Source organism: Triticum aestivum, chromosome 6B, assembly GCF_018294505.1.
Source record: "Triticum aestivum cultivar Chinese Spring chromosome 6B, IWGSC CS RefSeq v2.1, whole genome shotgun sequence".
Taxonomy (NCBI): domain Eukaryota; kingdom Viridiplantae; phylum Streptophyta; class Magnoliopsida; order Poales; family Poaceae; genus Triticum; species Triticum aestivum.
In genome coordinates, this window is record NC_057810.1 from 96,143,769 (window position 1) to 96,148,642 (window position 4,874).

The window sequence follows — 4,874 nt, forward strand, 5'->3', positions numbered from 1 at the left end:
TTCATAATGTTTTCTGATGTCTGTTATCAGAACGAGCTCTTTTGTCATTTTTGCCATGATTGATGTGTGCATCCTATGAGGTTGATGTCTACATGTGTTTTGAACTATGACATGTATTCTTTACATAGGTGCTTACCATGTACTTTTGTGATCAATGTGGTGACTAGCACAAGCATGCAAACTAGGCATCGTGATGTTGCTGATTTTAGTCCCTGTTCTGCTGTTATTTTCATGCCATGTAAACTTGATGCTACAGAGAGCACCATGCATATTTTGAGATACTTCAGTAAGGGTGTTTTGAACATGTGGTTATTTTCTATCCATTCATGCCCTTTGTTACAATTATGGAGTAGTCTAGCATATCATTTTCGTGCTCTACTTTTGCTTCAAAATGTTTCCTGGCACATTGTTTACATGTTATTCAATTTGGCCAAGGTTGCTATAGTTGATCCTGGCACATTGTTTACATGTTATTCAACATTGTTTACATGTTATTCATTTTCGTGCTCTACTTTTGTTACAATTATGGACTTGTTCTTGACTTGGTTTGTTTCACAAACATGTCTTCTTGTTGATTCTATGCTTATCTTGTCATGCAATGACTTGTGGCGGGTGTATCGAGCTTGTTAAGTAGTGCTCATGATGTTGGTATTTTGCTAGGCTGAATCTGTTATTTCGTGATGCTATATAAACATGTTGCTACTAATCATTCTATGCATAATATGGAGATGTTCTATAAACATGTTTTGATCTACATGTCATCCTCTATCCATCCATGCCCCTGGTAGCATTTATAGATTGCTGTAGCTTGTTCATATCTTGCTCCAAAGTTGCTTCATAATGTTGCTATCAGCCTGTTAACATTATGATCAGTTGTTTCCATGTGTTTTCCTAGTGATCCATGCACCCTATGACCTTGCTCTTGCCATGCCTAGCTTCTCAAACATGCCTTCTTACTGTTGGTTTCCTTGCCATGCCATGTATTGCTCTGTAGTGAGTTGCACAAGCTCATTAACATGCCTTCATAATTCTGTTTCTGCCATGTATGAATCTGTATAATAACTTGCTATGTTTACGTGGGTGCCATCATATTTTATGGTCCTTTTTGGCTTATGGTCAGTAAGGGTCTTTTGATCTTTGCAATTAGTATATTCATGCGATGCCTTTGTTTGCCATGATAAGTTCCTGTAACATGTTGTTTGATAGCTCTGAACATTGCATCGTGATGTTATTTTCTGCAAAGTCTGAAATTGTTATAACTTGCAATCTTACCATGTGTGTTTGAGCATGTTCTAGTGATTTCTGGAGATAGCTCAGTGTTCATGTTTTGTTATGCTTTACCTGTACATAATGCCCATGTCTTTTGTTTTCATGTTGAGGTGCTGTAGCATGTTGTTTTTATGCCTGCAATATGCCTAGTTGCTGTTTTGGACAGATTGTTGCTATGACTTGTATAGTGTGCATGTGTTGAACCGTTGCTCCGTTTTGAGTGTGCTCTATATGAAACTTGATTAGAATTGCATGTAGTTTCATATTATCATGTTGCATACATGTTTTGAGGTGTTTGATTGATGTTTGGGTGCATTGTGCAACAATGCCATGTTTAACTTGTTTTGCTCATATCTTCTAGGCTGTAGCTCCGAACTAAATGAACTTTATATGTAACTTGACTAGAATCTCATGCAGATCATCCTTGTGCATCTTAACTTGCTGTTTAACAACTTGAACGTAAGGTTTATTCATATCTGGACCAATTTCGAAATATGCATATGAGGACTTACCGGAATCGTTATATGTTGTTCCCGGCCTCATTTAAACTTGCCTTGATGTGTTGTTCTTGTTTGCATCATCTCTTGCCATGAGTAGATTCATGTAACTTTGTCATGCATCATGTTTGTTGTGCATCATGCCGTGTTCATGTTTGGTGTGTTTACCATGGTGTGTGCTTCTTTTCGATAGTTCCTGTTTCGTTGTGATCGTGAGGATTCGTTCGTCTACGCTTGGTTCGGCTTCATCCGTTCGTCTTCTTCATGGACTCATTCTTCTTCCTTGCAGGATTTCAGGCAAGATGACCGCTACCCTGGATCTCACTACTATCATTGCTATGCTAGCTGCTTCGTTCTATCGCTATGCTGCGCTACCTATTACCTGTTTATTCAAGCCATCCCAAATTGCCATGAACCTCTAACCTTTGACACCTTTCCTATCAAACCTTTGTTTGGCTATGTTACCGCTTTTGCTTAGCCCCTCTTATAGCGTTGCTAGTTGCAGGTGAAGTTGAAGATTTCTCCATGGTGGACAGGATTTTGGTTGGGATATCACAATATCTCTTATATTATTAATGCATCTATATACTTGGTAAAGGGTGGAAGACTCGGCCTTTTGACTGGTGTTTTGTTCCACTCTTGCCACCCTAGTTTCCGTCATACCGGTGTTATGTTCCCAGATTTTGCGTTCCTTATGCGGTCGGGTGATTTATGGGACCCCCTTGACAGTTCGCTTTGAATAAAACTCCTCCAGCAAGGCCCAACCTTGGTTGTACATTTGCCTCACCTAGCCCCTTTTCCCTTGAGAGTCGCGCTCTCGAGGGTCATCTTTACTTTACCCCCCCCCCCCACGGGCCAGTGCTCGTTGTGAGTGTTGGTCCAAACTATCGGCCGCCGGTGGCCACCAGGGGCAACTCTGGGCTGGCCTACCGGAAGTCTGGACAATCCGGTGTGCCCTGAGAACGAGATATGTGCAGCTCCTATCGGGATTTGTCGGCACATCTGGGCGGCTTTGCTGGTCTTGTTTTACCATTGTCGAAATGTCTTGTAAACCGGGATTCCGAGTCTGATCGGGTCTTCTTGGGAGAAGGTCTATTCCTTCGTTGATCGCGAGAGCTTGTCATGGGCTAAGTTGGGACACCCCTGCAGGGTATAATCTTTCGAAAGCCATGCCTGCGGTTATAGGCAGATGGGAATTTGTTAATGTTAGGTTGTAGATAACTTGACACCAGATCCGAATTAAAATGCATCAACCGTGTGTGTAGCCGTGATGGTCTCTTCTCGGCGGAGTCCGGGAAGTGAACACGGTTTCTGGGTTATGTTTGACATAAGTAGGAGTTCAAGATCACTTCATGATAATTGCTAGCTTCACGACCGTTCCGCTTGTTCTCTTCTCGCTCTTATTCACGTATGTTAGCCACCATATATGCTTAGTCGCTGCTGAAGCCTCACCACTTTACCTCTTCCTTTCCAATTAAGCTTTGCTAGTCTTGATACCCATGGTAATGGGATGGCTGAGTCCTCGTGGCACACAGATTACTACAACAACAGTTGCATGTATAGGTTTTTGCGATGATCATGACGCGAGAGCAATGCTTGCTTGCATTGAGTTCTTCTTCTGCTTCTTCGATCAGGGGATAGCTTCCAGGTCGGCAGCCTGGGCTAGCAGGGTGGATGTCGTTTGAGTTTCTATTTGTGATTCATCCGTAGTCGGATGATGCTCTGATGTATTGTGATGTTGTATTCGTGTGGCATTGTATGCCTCTTGTATGTATCCCCATCTATTATGTAATGCTGATGTAATGATATCCACATTGCAAAAGCATTTCAATATGCAGGTCTATCCTTGGTGGGACCTTCGAGTTCCTTTTGGATAGGGTCGCATATTGGGCGTGACATCCGGTGACCTCCTCCTCCCTCCTCTCCTCTCCTCCCCTCCCATCCCCTCACGGTTTCTCCTCCATCCTCTTCGGTGAGCTCCTCCTCCCTCATCTCCGGTGAGCTCCTCCTCCCTCCTCTCCGGCGAGATCCTCCTCCCTCATCTCCGGTGAGCTCCTCCTCTCTCCTCTCCGGTGAGCTCCTCCTCCCTCCTCTCCGGTGAGCTCCTCCTCCCTCCTCTCCTCCCATCCCCTCATGGTTTCTCCTTCCTCCTCTCCGATGCTCCGGTGAACTCCTCTCCGGCGACCTCCTCCTCCTCTCCGGTGAACTCCTTTCTGGCAAAAGAACACGGCAAAAGAATGTACAAGATCCAAAAACGGGAAAAAAAATTTGAAATAATATCGTGCAAAAAAACGAGCAAAAAATGGACAAAAAAATCGCGATCTAGATCCAAATTCAAAATTCAAAAATAGCAATGGCGCACGGTGGGGGTTAGACGGTGCGCCACTACTATTTTCCCGCCTTCAAAATTAAAAAATACTAATGGTGCACCGTCGCCTATACTAACGGCGCACCAGTGGCCTATACTAATGGCGCACCGTGGCCTATACTAATGGCCCACCAGTGGTGCACCATTAGTATACCAGATACTAATGGCGCACCACTGGTGCACCATTAGTAAAAAATACTAGTGGCGTGATACTAATGGTGCACCAGTAGTGCGCCATTAGTAGGCAAAACTGGTGTGCCATTATTAGGCCTTTTCCTAGTAGTGTGATAGCCCTGAGGAATTCGAACCTCACATATCCGACCATTGTTGTGCTATGCGGTCATATCATTAAAGGGCATTTATGTCTTATCATGTCGGGCTGCTCCCTAGGCTATAAATAGCCGCCCCTACAACCACTAGCTGGTTGACTGCTCCGCGAGAAACTGACACTTGTCATTGAGAGCATCCCATCCTCTGAGGACTCTAAGCGAAAATCATCAAGTGAGAAAAACCCAAATCCCAAACCCAAACACCTACAAACCCAAAAGTGATTGAGCATCACTGAAGAGATTGTTCTTGTGTGGAACCGACGCTTGTTACCTTTGAGGACTGTGTATCCTCTAGACGGTTAGGCGTCATGGTATGAGCATCCAAGAGGAATTGTGGATCGCCGAGTGACCAAATCTGTGAAGGTTTGGAAGTCACCTTTGAAGACTTACCACGAGTGTTGAGCAAGGTAT